Below are 15,169 nucleotides of genomic sequence, written 5' to 3' on the forward strand. Positions count from 1 at the left end.
TTTCTGTTATCTGCAACATGGAGACTTCTAACCAGTAGAAATATTCCATTTATCTGTAAAGAGTGTCATAGGATTTCATGCTAATCTTATTTCTTTGCAGGCCTAAAAATGTCTCTCCATCCGGACAGGACCTCCTCCACCTCTTTCTATCAGTATTTCTTGGGAGCTGCCTCTGAGTCACTGCCCAGCAACTTGTTTAAAGAAGACTACCCTGCCCCAGCCCTTCGAACCTCAGGGCCTAAGGTGGTCACACTCTTTGGGACACCCTTGGTATCACAGTTTTTGTCATGACGGCTCCTTGACTAGAGATCAGGAGATCTGTGCGTGAGCTCCACTGGTTTCCTAGTCTTTGCCTCAGAAAAGTCCAATATTCTCAATATGGTTTACAAGTTCCCCTGTGTTCTGTTCTCCGTCCACCTCCCCAGCCTCCCTGAACCATTTCCCGAACCCACTCTACTTTCTAGTCACGCTCTTTTTCTGTTACTTCCTCTAAGGAGCCACACTCTTGGGTCTCCAAACATTTCAGTAATACTGTTCTATTTGCTTGAGTTCCTCTTTCCAGTTTTCACCCACACCACTCCTGTTCATCCTTCAAATTTCAGCCCAGTGGTTGCTTCCTTCAAGATGACTTACCTGACCCCATGACCAGTTATAACAGGCTCCCATCCACCTCTTCCTTTTCCATAGCATTTCTCTTACCTGTAGCTACTAACTCAAACCCTACATTCCCAAGGACACCGGAAGCTCCAGGAAGGCTCAGTCCCAGTCTCTTTTGCTCACTCCCAGATCTCTAGTCTACAGCACAGTTTCAGGCACAGAGCTGGCCCTCAATGTGTGTGGCTCATGACTATATTAGTAGTTTCGGCAGTTTTTAAAATTGAAGTTATGGATGCTACCCATGTTTAAATGCAGAGTACATTTTCAATGACTCACATCTAGTGACTTACAGTGAATGCTGTGTAAACACTGCTAAATTCTTATTCTCTGACTCTGTTTTTCTAGAAAACAAGCAGAACATCAGACCACGACAACCATTTATATCTTATATCAGGCGCCCAATGAGGCCCGCAGCACGCACTGTCTCCAACTTCTCAAGTTCTTCAAAGTGCATTTTATTAATCTCACTCTTAACTTGCTAGATAGGTGTGAGTTGGTCCACCCCCAACAGACTGCCATGTTGATTTTTAAACCTAGAAAACAACTTCCCTTGAGTCGACAAGAGTGAAGAGTCTGTGGTTACCTGGATTACCCTGACTCCAGATCTGGACTCGTGTGTGTGTGTGTGTGTGTGTGGACTGAATCGTGCCCTTTCACAATTCCTATAGGGAAACCCTGCATCTCAGTGTGATGGCATGTGGAGGTGGGGCTTTGTGAGGTAATAAGGTTTAGATGAGGTCACGAAGATCGGACCCTCATGATAGGATTAATGTCCTTATGAGAAGAAACCAGAGAGCTTGTCTGCCTGCCTGCCTGCCTGTCTCTGCCGCGTGAGGACACAGGGAGAAAGTAGCCATCTGTAAGCCAGGCAGAGAGCTCTTCCCGGAGCTCTGACCACACTGCCACCCTGATTTTGGAACTTCCGGTCTCCAGAACTATGAGAAGACAAATGCCAGTTCTTGAAGCCACCCAGTCTACGGCACTCTGTGCTGGCAGCTGAACTAAGACACGTGCACACAGGAAGTCTACTTCAAGTCACCAGAATAGCTCTGAAATTTCTTAGGTCTTTCCTCCACTTCCACTGTCACCACTCTTGCCAAGCTTTCGTCACCGGTCTCAGACAACAGCAGATGCCTTCTAACTGACCACTCCCCACCCTCCCTGCCCTTCACCTGTCTCCTCTCCTGTCTCACACAGCAGCTAGAGAGATCATTACAAATTATCAATCTGATATTGTCAACCCCATGCCTAAAACATTTCAAAGACTTCCTACCACTTTCAGGAAAAAAAAAATCCTGAGATCTCACCCAATAAAATGATCAAATATCTATACTAAAATTCTGGAATGAACTTAAATCCTCAAACTTTAAAAAATGGTTCAATGCATTCAGAAAATAGAAAATCATTCACCTTTATGTCAGCATAATTTCATAATATGTTTGAATTGAAAATTCACAGAGTTTAAAAGTTTCATTGATCCAATGGTCCAGCGACTGCCTCAGCTTCAGCCTCAGCTTTATGGACTCCCAAGGTTCACATGTGTTAGAACATTCTCTCATGGGTCAACCAGATGTCAATTTGCCTGAGGAAAAAGAGGAGCCCCTTCAGTGAGGGTTTATTCTAAGGAAAAGAAAATCTAGAGAAATGGGTTCCTTTGAATAAGTCTGGTAAATGTCCAAGTCATTCTTGGAGAAGGACCATTCTGAGTCTGGCAGAATCTCTTATTCTGTCAAACCAAAGGTACCATTAGTCCCATGTCTGAGTCCTTTGTTAAAGAGAAAACAATAAATGAAAACAGAATCAACCAGTCCAATAAAACCTTTTAAGAGAATGGGGCGCACATGGTACTAGGTCGGGTCTTTTCCAGCAGACTACGATACATAGTCTACTTCATTACACACCCTGGGAGGTGCTGGCACCTGGAAGACGGAGAAAGTGTTGCTTGGCAGGAGATGCCTGTGCATGGTGCTAGGGCGGGGACTGGTTGTACTCAGCAGACAGCGACACTCAGCAGATGACAGGCCATAAGATGGTGGAACCCAACAGGAGACAGAAGTACCTGGTAGCCGGGACAGGCAGAGATGGGGCTGGGAAGGAGAATGAGAGGGAAAGGCAAGCTGCAGTGGTGCCTAGCAAGATGGTTGGCTAATTGATGAAAACATGTGAGAGACACCACCGTAACATACTTGGGCTGGGTTTTCTGGGATCTGTAGTCTGTGTGGATAAAAGGATGGCAGTAAGGAAGAGCTGAATAGGAGTTAGCCCTAAAAGTCCATCAGCAGATGAATGGATAAAGATGTGAGATATATATGTAATACATACAACAGAATGCTACTCAGCCATGAAAAAAAATAAAATAATGCCATTTGCAGCAATGTGGATGGACACAGAGGTGATCATACTAAGTGAAGTAAGTCAGACAAAGAAAGACAAACTTCATATGGTATCACTTATATGTGGCATCTAAAAAATGATACAAATGAACTTCTTTATAGAGCAGAGATTCACAGACATAGAAAAAAAAACACTTATGGTTACCACAGAGGAAAGGGGGAGAGATAAATTAGGAGTTAAGGTTTAGCAGATACACACTACTATGTATAAAATAGATAAAAAACACGGTCCTACTGTATAGCAGGGAGCTATATTCAATATCTTGTAACAGCCTATAATGAAAAAGAATGTGAAAAACAGTATTTATCTATATGTACAACTGAATCACTATGCTATACAACAGACACTAACACAACATTATAAATCAACTACAGTTAAAAACAAAAACAAGAGAGGGACTCAAAGAAAGAAAAAGAAAGGTCCTTCCTGCTAGTCAGGACGCTGAAGGAGTGGTTGGGGGGGAGGGGTCATGGGTAGAGGTCCAAAAAAGGTAGAGCCGGAGCACTGGAAAACTTCTTAACTGCCTTTAAATTAGAATACTGCCACCCTTATTGTGCAGTGTCTTAGTAAAATAATTTTAATGATATAATTGATTTTTAAATAAAATAGCTCAGAGAATCCAGGGACTTGGGACTGGTAATTGGAGCAAGGGGAGAGGGAAATCAGTACAGTCAGAAGGATGGACCTGAGGCGATCTCACCACATCCCGAGGGAAGCAGGGAGAATCTGGGTTTCCAGGGAGAAGCCCGGGAGAGCAGCCCACAAACGGAAGTAGAGGGGTGGATGGCGCCTGCTCTGGACTGAAACTCAAGATATCAAATGCAACCAACGTGGAACAGGTCCACCCTCCTTTCGGAGGGTTTGTGAGAAAGGAGTTTTTACAGCGACGTCCAATATTGTCCGGTGGCCTACACAGTCTACGAAGTATTAGTCACGCTGAACTCTGTTCAACATTCCTGGACAATTTTCATTCACATAATAAAAAGACAAGCTGCCACACGGGAGATATGACAACCCAGGGAAGCCCATTGGCTCGGGGAGCCTAGACCTCCTTCGGGCAGAGTATAATCTTTGAAAAATGAGTCAGGGATTTGGTGATGCACAAATTCAACCCAAGTGACAGATTTATGTGGCTTATAATGATTCTGGTTTTGAAACGTAGCATGAAATGCCAGACAGTGAGTGTGCAGAGACCACCAGCATCGGGGAAGCCACTCGACCAGGCGGCCGCCTTATTTATGTTCAGCCCGCTTTGCACACTGAGCCGTTTTAGTTTTCAGAGTGAAGACCAGGGTCCTGGATTCCTCAACAGGGATGCTACGCTGACCTCAGAGACATTTGCTTTCCCGACACACCCGGCCGTCAGTGTTTCTGTGGTTGAATTTGGGCAGGAGACACACCACACACTGTTTGCTTGTAATTGTTTGACTCTGTTTTATTTACAAATCATAAGCACTGTTGGGCCGCTGAGCACATCTCTCACTAAGGCTCTTGCCAGCCCAGAGCAGATGGAGACATAAATCAGGCCCCAATTCTCCCCTCCTCTGCACAGTCACATGAGAGGGTTTTGTGTCCTGTAGAGTGACTCTCTCCCCATCTGTCCACAGGGCCTCCCCAGCATCCTCCGACTTTGGGGCTGGAAACAGTGCAAGTCATGGCCACAAAGGAATTTATGCCAGACGTACCGCAGGTTACCTTCCTCTCAGCTCCTTAACGACTTCCAGAACAGCAGGTCATTTTTGTTTTCGGGTCATTTCCAGTTGTACCCCTTGATATTTGTCCTCACTTTTCTTGGGAGGTTTAAGTATATTTTCCTCTTCGTGGAGATGCCAGGACTTTGAGTTGTTTTAACTACATCATCCAGAATAGAAAATCTTACATGGTGGCTTTTACTTATGTCTTATTTTTTTAACATCTACTCAATCAGGGTGCCATTTACATGCAAGAAAATGTACACATTGATAGTTAACAGTCTGATGAATTTTGACCAATGTATGTACCCATGAGACTGCTACCACAATCAATATAAGGAACATTTCCATCACCCCCAGAAAGTTCCCTTTATCTCTTTGTGGGTAACCACTGGTCTCTTTGTTGTCACTTACAGAGGACATTTATTTTTCTAGAGTGTCTTATAGACAGAATTTACCACGTTTAATCCTTATGTCTAGCTTCTTTCACTGAACATAGTGTTTTTGAGATTATCCCATGTTGGTGTATTTGTGACTAATTCTTTTTTATCACTAAGTAGTATTCCATTGGATAAATACTGCATCATTTGTTTTTTTTAACCAGTGGATGGATGTTCAGATTACTTCCAGTTTTTGATGATTATGGGCAAAGCTGTTAAGGATATCCATGTGCAAGTTTTTAAATGGACCTTTTCCGTCCTTCAGGTAAACTCCTAGGAGTGGAACTGCTGGGTCATAAGGTGATTGTATATTTAACTTGTAAGAAACTGCCAAGCAGAGCTCCAAAGCGTTCATGTCGTTCTGCACTCCCTCCAGCCAGACACGCATTTTAGTTGCTCCATGTGCTCACCAACATCTCCTGTTTAGTAGGTTTGAGGCAAGATACTTGGAGATGCCAAAACTAGGATATCAATTAATGCCCCCTCTTTCATGTCTAATTGCCATCCATTTCTCCCCCTACATTTGCTCGTAATAAATATTGTGGCTACATTTAAAAAGGTAAGTGCCTTGGTAACCGTGTTTGGTACATCCTCAATCTTCTCCTGTTACTGGAAGATCCCTAAAGTACACATGCACACTCGTCTCGGAAACTTCTAGCTGTGGTCTGCTGAGGGCCTTGGAGCAGCCTCACTTGTTCTCTGGTGCAGCCACATGCCTGGGGAACAGTGGCTGGAACGTGGTAGGCTCTCAGTAATATTTTGTTAAACAAGTAAATGACTGAATCTTCTGTAGATTTAGACTTTGAACTGTGTCACACTGTTGTCATGCACAAGAATGATATAACAGTTATCTGAAATGCCCTGTCTGATGAGTTCAACTATTTGGAACATAGCTAAGAACAAGTATAAATAAACAGACAAAAAAAGACCCAGAAATTTTTTAAAAAGTTGAAAACAGCATCAGACACAGGGAGGAGGGGAGGGGGAGGAGGAAGAAGGAAGGGGGGAGGAGGAGAAATGGAAGGAGGGGTTGGGGGAAAAATACATATGTTGACATAAAGGTGATTATAAGATGGTTTAGCCGCTTTGGCAGTTTGTCAGTTCCTTCGAAACTGAAATATAGAACTGCCATATGACCTAGCAACTCCACTCCTAGGTACATGTAGCCCCAAACTAAAAACAGGCCCTCAAAAAAATATATACATATGTACTATTCACAATATCTGAAATGTGGCAACAACTCAAATGTTCAGCAGTGGATGAATGGATACCTTTTGGTGCACAAATAGAAAGGAGTATTATTCACTCATAAAAAAGGAATTAAGTACTGACACCTGGTACAATGTGGAAGAACCCTGAAAACACACTAAGGAAAAGAAGCCAGTCACAAAAAGAAGCCAGCCATTTTATGATACTATTTATAGGAAATATTCAGAATAGCTATATTCATGGAAACAAAAAGCCAGTTAGTGGTGGCTGGAGACTCTGAGGAGGGGGAATTGGGAGAAACTGTTTAATGGATACCAGGTTTGATTTTAAACTTTTCTTAAAAATTGAAGTATAGTTAGTTTACAATGTTGTGTTCCAAGGTTTGATTTTGATGATGTAATGTTTTGGAATAAGAAAGAAGTGGTGGTTGCAAGACACTGGACATGTGCTAAATGTCACTTATTCATTTTTAAATAGTAAATTTTATGTTATGTGAACTTCATCTCAAAAATTTTTTTTAAATCATTGAGATTGCCAACACTGCAGATGGAGGAAAATCTGTCCATAACTATAGCCTGTATCTGCTTTTCTGTGTCCTGTAGTGAAAGACAAAAAAAGCAAAATGCTTCACAGGACACTGAACTGTTCTCCTTCAACTGGAGAGAGGAGGAGAGAGGCAGGGAAAGAGGGAAGGAGGACCAGGGGAGGGAGGGTTGGGCAGGAGGAGGGGGGGAGATGGCTCACGTCAGCAAGTGTTCATTTCAAGGTGGTTAAAGTTACACAGATGGCTCTAATTTAAATAAAATTACACCTTTCTTAATGAGTACTCAGAAACAGGTGTGCGTAACTATGGTGATGTGGTCGAACAGAGCTAGAACTCTTGTCGCTAGAACGCATGTAGTCTGAGATTTTAGCTCAGCATTTCTCCTGCACCACAGGATTTCCCAAACTCAGCCAAAGTGAAGTCTGGAACCTTCATTGAAGTTCCCAGTTACATGACCTGTTCTTTTTCAGATATTTAAAGCACAGAAGTGAAACACTCACTCGTTATTTGACGTCTGTCCCGATCTGCCAAGATACATGGCATCTATTTTTAAAAAGACTGGGCAAGTTTGCTGGGGAGCCCTTGATGGTTTGTGATGGAGAGCCAAAAGATTAAATATTTATCTTCCAAAAGGTTCCGACTTCAGGTATTGGTTAAACAATGAGATTCCTGAACTGGAAAGCTGGTGACGAGGTTTTGCATTATGGAAAATCCATTCACTTCCACCTGGTAAAAGCTGCCAGGCTGGTGGTGGCATCTGTGTGAATAGGTCCAGATACTGGTTTCCAATAAACAGGGACACCGTCCATAGAACACTAGGCACACAGCCATAGCAGAGGGGCTATGAGGGACGGTCTGGGGCTGTGCCTCCCCGCCAGGGGCTTAGAGGAAACTTTCACATAAATTCTGTGTATTGGGTCTATGGGGGATGTTTATTAAAAGAAGCTGCATGTTGTCAACCACTTGGAAAAGTGATTTCTGAAGATGCCATGAGGATGAGGACTGAGACTAATATTTCATAATTTCTCAAGCTTTAAACTGAAATGTGAATAAAACTGTGATTTAACCAGCCTTGTTTCTTGAATCTGAACACACTGTGAAACAGAATTAATGAATTTATTACAGTATCTCTAATCATGGGATTATCAAATTACCAGGGTAATTTCAAATTATTGACACAGAAACCCGGGTTTACTCATAAAGGCAGTTACAGAAAGGACTGTCGCACAGCGCAGGTGTATACGCCGTGTTGGTGAGAAGCGACGCTCAGATGAGCCTGAACCCCCGCCGACCACACTGACCAGTGAGGATGTTACAGTGCTTGGCTGAGAAGCGCAGTGACTGCCCTGAGCCTTTATTTCATGCTGTGCCCCAAGGAATCCTCACTTGGGACACTTTAGCTGCCTAACCTTTCTGATGTAACTGGGACAGCTTCACACGTAACACAATTCACTGTAAACAGTTTTAGAGAAGCACAGTGCTTCATTTTATTCTCATTTTTCTTCGGTGACCTCTTCTCCATCATTTTTCACAGAATCACCCAAGAGTCCTATTGCTGGATTGCCCAGTAAATGCACGTTAGATTTTTAGAAATGGCGAACTGATTTTCAGATTGGTTGGGCCATGTTGCATTCCTACCAGCAACGTGCTGTTAATGATTGTACTGTGATCGTCAGCGCCACCCGCGATACTCGCTTTACTCCACGTGACACACGGCATAGTCTGCGATACCATTTCCAGGTGGTAGAGCTGCACTTGGCCCTGCTGATCAAGCTGCTGTTTTTCTTCTTTTTAATATTTTTTGTCATGTAAGCATTTTCTGAAAGTTGAATCCACAGATATGTCAAAGCGCGGTTTTGTATTCCTTCTTTCTCAGATACTTAGGTCTTACAGTCAGATTGCAGCAGGACCCACCCTAAGGGCCTCATTTTAACTTAACTACCTATTTAAAGACCCTTCCTCCAATTACAGTCACATTCGGAGGTGCTAGGGGTCAGAGCTTCAATTTTTCAGTTTTGTAGAGGGACACAATTCAACCCAAACAATGCCTTTATCTTATTTTCTAATTCAATTGTTTGTTTTACTGTTGAGTTCTTTATCTATTTGAGGTAAAAGTCCTTTCTTGGCCTGAGTGTGCAAATATCTTCTCCTAGCCTTTCACTTACCTACTCACTTTCTTATCAGGGTCTTTCTCAGAGCAAAAAGTTTTAATTTTGATAAAGTCCAGTTTATCAAATTTTTCCTTTAAGAATTGCGCTTTTGGTGTGATGTCTAAGAACTCTTTGACTTAGGGTTAGCTTTATTATTACATACTTTATTATTCCAAAAACTGCTACAAGAAATAGATATAATTCAGTTATTTTCTATATTTGTTGTTAAAAAAAATCCGGTAGCTGCATTGCCTGCTGTATCACTCAGGATCTCTTATATGAAATCCCAAGTGAAGGATGTCTTTTAGAACAAGGCTCCTCAAATTTTAATGTACACACGAATCGCCTGGGATCTTGTTAGAATGTAAATTCTGCTCTAGTAGGTCCGGAGGTGATTTGATTTTTCTATTTCTAGCAATCTTCCCTTTGACGCTATTGCTGGTGGTCCAAGGATCACATTTTGAGCAACAGAGTTTTAAGATTTAATGTTTTTCTGATATCCAATAATAGAAACTAGGTAACAAATTGTGTTTTTTAAAAAAAAGAAACAGGGAAAAGAATACCTAAATTCTAAATGTACCTATAACACATGGGTTAACTTACGTTTGGTATTTTTGTGTCCCTATTTCCATGGTTCTAATTTTCTATTTTTATTTCTCATCTTTATTTCCGTACATGTATTCTTGTAAATTTTCTCAAAACCTTTCTAGAACAAGGTGAACTATAAATAAAAATAAATGAGTAAATGTTAAAGAGAGATTTTCCTTGCACTGTGTACCCAGGAATGAATTCTGTCCATTTCCCCCCTCTTTTGAAATCAAACGTTCCCTACGATATATGGTAAATGAAGAAATGCAATATTTTGTACAACATTAGGACTTTTGACTACAAATGGTCTCTTTTTCCTAAATTAACTGTGACTTTCATACTGAGAATTACTTTCTCCTTGTTAAAAATTGGGTTCTGTCAACTAGTGGTTACCAGTGGGGGAAAAGGGAAGGGGAGAGGGGCAACATAGGGGTAGCGGGTAAAAAAAAAGGGTTATTATGAGATTATATGAAATCATGTATGTGAAGCTTCTGAAAATTGTAAAGCACTAAAGAATGTAAAGAATCTTGCATTCAATAAAAATAAATAGGTTCTGGGTGCTAGGCTATACTTAGGACAGATTCTGAAATGTGATATTGTTTAATAAAGATTTATTTACTGAATTACTTTTTATGAATTTCATATCCTTATTGTCAGCTACACAGTTCGAAATGTACTAGGTTGGAGCCCTTGTGCACGGTTGCGAGAAATATAAAACGGCACAGCCACTGTGGAAAACATTGTGCAGGTTTCTCAAATAATTAAAAATAGATTCACCATATGACCCAGAAATTCCACTTCTAGATATACACTCAAAAGAACTGAAAGCAGGTTCTCAAAGAGACATTTACACACCCATGTTCACAGCAGCATCATTCATAGTAGCTAAAACATGGAAACCACCCAAGTGTCCATTGACAGATAAATGGATAAACAGATGTGGTTTATACATGCAATGGAGTATTATTCAGCCTCAAAAAGGAAAGACATTCTGACACAGGCTACCACATGGATGAACCCTGAGGACATTATGCTACGTGAAATAAGCCAGCCACAAAAAGGAAAATACTGTATTATTCCACTTGTATACGAAACAGACTGTTCAAATTCATAGAGAACATAGAATGGTGGATCCCCAGAGTTTGGGGAGTGGGGAAGGAATGGAATTACTGTTTAACGGGTTCAGAATTTCAGTTTTGCAAGATGAAAGGCATTCTGGAGCTGGATGGTAGTGATGGCTGCACAAAAATAGAAATCTATTTAATACCACTGAAGTGTACACTTGAAAATGGCTAAGATGGTAAATTTTATGTTCTGCATTCTTTACCACAATAAAAAAAAAGGGAAAAATGTATTAGGTATTCAGCTTTTTGACTAAATACAATGTTCATCAGTTGCGCAGAGGTGCCTCCCTCGTGATGATACTCTGTGCCCATTTTGCAAATTGTGTTTCCATCGCCTTGATCTGGCCACACAATTCGCGGTATATTTCAACAATGATTTTATTGCTCTCTTTATTCTTTTGCCATATGACTTCCCATTAGAAAGCTCAACTTATGTGAATCTCTTCCATTTGATTTTGAGTTGTTTAGGGGCAAAAGCCAATGTTTTCTCGTATGTTAATCCCAGCATTTGGCAGAGTGAGAAGATCTTGGTTGCTGCTTAGTATTTTTTTTAAAGAAGCAAAGGAATGAGGATGCCTTTTAAAACCATAGAATGTAGCTCATTTTGCCCTTCTGTTTGATCTGATTCTTATAAAAAGCATTATACTTTTTTCAGTATTTTTTTAATTATTTATTTTTTATTGTAGTCAGTTCATAATGTTGTGTTAATTTCTGGTGTACAGCACAATGTTTCAGTCATACATATAAATATATATATATTCCTTTTCATAATCTTTTTCATTATGGGTTACTACAGGATATTGAACGTAGTTCCCTGTGCTATACAGTAGGACCTTGTTGTTTATTTATTTTATATATATTAGTTTGTATCTGCAAGTCTCGAACTCCCGATTAACCCCTTCCCATCCTCTTTACTCACTGGTAACCATAAGTTTGTTTTCTATGTCTGTGAGTCGGTTTCTGTTTTGTAAATAAGTTCATTTGTGTCTTTTTAAAAAATGTCCACAAATAAGTGATATCATATGGTATTTTTATTTCTCTTACTGGCTTACTTCATGTGGCCTTAAATTTTTTAATTTATTCTTTTAAATTGAAGTATAGTCTGTTTACAATTTTTTTTCCCAAATAAATTTTATTACAAGTTTATACACACACACATACACAAAAGCCATGAGGATTCCAGCTTTGATATTAATTTCCAATTGGTTGTATTGAGAAAGGCAGATATTTATTTTTTTTTATTGAAGTATAACCAGTTTACAATGTGTCAGTTTCTGGTGTACAGCATAATGCTTCAGTCATACATACACATACGTATATTTGTTTTCAGATTCTTTTTCATTATAGGTTACTACAAGATATTGAATATAGTTCTCTGTGCTATACAGAAGAAACCTGTTGTTTATCTATTTTATATATAGTAGGTAGTATCTGCAAATCTCAACTCCCAATTTATCCCTTCCCACCCCCTTTTCCCACTGGTAACCATAAGTTTGTTTTCTATGTTTATGAGTCTGTTTCTATTTTATAAGTAAGTTCATTTGTCTTTTTTTTTTTTTTTAGATTCATATGGTATTCTTTCTCTTTCTGGCTTACTTTACTTACAGTGACGATCTCCAGGTCCATCCATGTTGCTGCAAATAGCATTATTTTATTACTTTTAATGGCTGAGTAGTATTCCATTATATATATATATATATATATATATATATATATATATATATATATATATATATATATATATACACACTACAACTTCTTTATCAAGTCATCTGTCAACGGACATTTAGGTTGTTTCTATATCTTGGCTATTGTAAACAGTGCTGCTGTAAACATTGGGGTGCATATATCTTTTTGAATTAAAGTTCCCTTTGGATATATGCCCAGGAGTGGGATTGCTGGATTATATGGTAAGTCTAAATTTTTAATAGCCCTTTTTTTTTTTAACATTTTTTATTGATTTATAATCATTTTACAATGTTGTGTCAAATTCCAGTGTTCAGCACAATTTTTCAGTCATTCATGGACATATACACACTCATTGTCACATTTTTTTCTCTGTGAGTTATCATAACATTTTGTGTATATTTCCCTGTGCTATACAGTGTAATCTTGTTTATCTATTCTACAATTTTGAAATCCCAGTCTATCCCTTCCCACCCTCCACCCCCCTGGTAACCACAAGTCTGTATTCTCTGTCTGTGAGTCTATTTCTGTCCTATATTTACGCTTTGTTTTTGTTTGTTTGTTTTTGTTTTTGTTTTTTAGATTCCACATATGAGCGATCTCATATGGTATTTTTCTTTCTCTTTCTGGCTTACTTCACTTAGAATGACATTCTCCAGGAGCATCCATGTTGCTGCAAATGGCATTATGTTGTCGGTTTTTATGGCTGAGTAGTATTCCATTGTATAAATATACCACCTCTTCTTTATCCAGTCACCTGTTGATGGACATTTAGGCTGTTTCCATGTTTTGGCTATTGTAAACAGTGCTGCTATGAACACTGGGGTGCAGGTGTCATCCTGAAGTAGATTTCCTTCTGGATACAAGCCCAGGAGTGGGATTCCTGGGTCATATGGTAAGTCTATTCCTAGTCTTTTGAGGAATCTCCACACTGTTTTCCATAGTGGCTGCACCAAACTGCATTCCCACCAGCAGTGTAGGAGGGTTCCCCTTTCCCCACAGCCTCTCCAGCATTTGTCATTTGTGGATTTTTGAATGACGGCCATTCTGACTGGTGTGAGGTGATACCTCATTGTAGTTTTGATTTGCATTTCTCTGATAATTAGTGATATTGAGCATTTTTTCATGTGCTTTTTGATCATTTGTATGTCTTCCTTGGAGAATTGCTTGTTTAGGTCTTCTGCCCATTTTTGGATTGGGTTGTTTATTTTTTTCTTATTGAGTCGTATGAGCTGCTTATATATTCTGGAGATCAAGCCTTTGTTGGTTTCACTTGCAAAAATTTTCTCCCATTCCGTAGGTTTTCTTCTTGTTTTACTTCTGGTTTCCTTTGCTGTGCAGAAGCTTGTAAGTTTCATTAGGTCCCATTTGTTTATTCTTGCTTTTATTTCTTCTAGGAGAAAATTTTTGAAATGTATGTCAGATAATGTTTTGCCTATGTTTTCCTCTAGGAGGTTTATTGTATCTTGTCTTATGTTTAAGTCTTTAATCCATTTTGAGTTGATTTTTGTATATGGTGTAAGGGAGTGTTCTAGCTTCACTGATTTACATGCAGCTGTCCAGTTTTCCCAACACCATTTGCTGAAGAGACTGTCTTTATTCCATTGTATATTCTTGCCTCCTTTGTCAAAGATGAGTTGACCAAAAGTTTGTGGGTTCATTTCTGGGCTCTCTATTCTGTTCCATTGGTCTATATGTCTGTTTTGGTACCAATACCATGCTGTCTTGATGACTGTGGCTCTATAGTATTGTCTGAATTCTGGGAGAGTTATTCCTCCAGCCTCTTTCTTTCTCTTCAGTAATGCTTTGGCAATTCTAGGTCTTTGATGGTTCCATATAAATTTTATTATGATTTGTTCTAGTTCTGTGAAATATGCCCTGGGTAATTGGATAGGGATTGCATTAAATCTGTAGATTGCCTTGGGCAGTGTGACCATTTTAACAATATTGATTCTTCCAATCCAAGAGCATGGAATATCTTTCCATTTTTTAAAGTCTTCTTTAATTTCCTTCATCAGTGGTTTATAGTCTTCTGTGTATAATTCTTTCACCTCCTTGGTTAGATTTATTCCCAGATATTTTATTACTTTGGGTGCTATTTTAAAGGGGATTGTTTCTTTACTTTCTTTTTCTGTTGATTTATCATTAGTGTAAAGAAATGCAACTGATTTTTGAACGTTAATTTTGTAACCTGCTACCTTGCTGAATTCTTCAATCAGCTCTAGTAGCTTTTGTGTGGACCTTTTAGGGTTTTCTATATATAGTAACATGTCATCAGCATATAATGACATATAGTAACATGTCATCAGCATATAATGACACTTCTTCTTTTCCAATTTGGATCCCTTTTATTTCTTTCTCTTGCCTGACTGTTTACAATTTTTTTAACTGAAGTATAGTCAGTTTACAATGCATTATACTTTTAAATGAAATGAATCTTACCATGTATTTTTAAATGTCTTTCGGATTGCAAATATATGCCTGTGACATACTTCTGAGTCTGCTGCAATTATGGTGCTTTCACACGCTGGACGCCTTAAGAGAGAGAGAGATGGGAGCCCACAGGTACCACCCCCGGTACACTGACATGCGGCACGCTGTGCACACTGCCACCCTAAGTTACTGACTCCATGTTTTTACAGAAGCGCTTTTACTTCTTTTTTTATAAGAAAGCTCAGTCTTGAGT

This window comes from Camelus bactrianus, chromosome 16 (genome assembly GCF_048773025.1).
Source record: "Camelus bactrianus isolate YW-2024 breed Bactrian camel chromosome 16, ASM4877302v1, whole genome shotgun sequence".
NCBI classification, from domain to species: Eukaryota; Metazoa; Chordata; class Mammalia; order Artiodactyla; family Camelidae; genus Camelus; species Camelus bactrianus.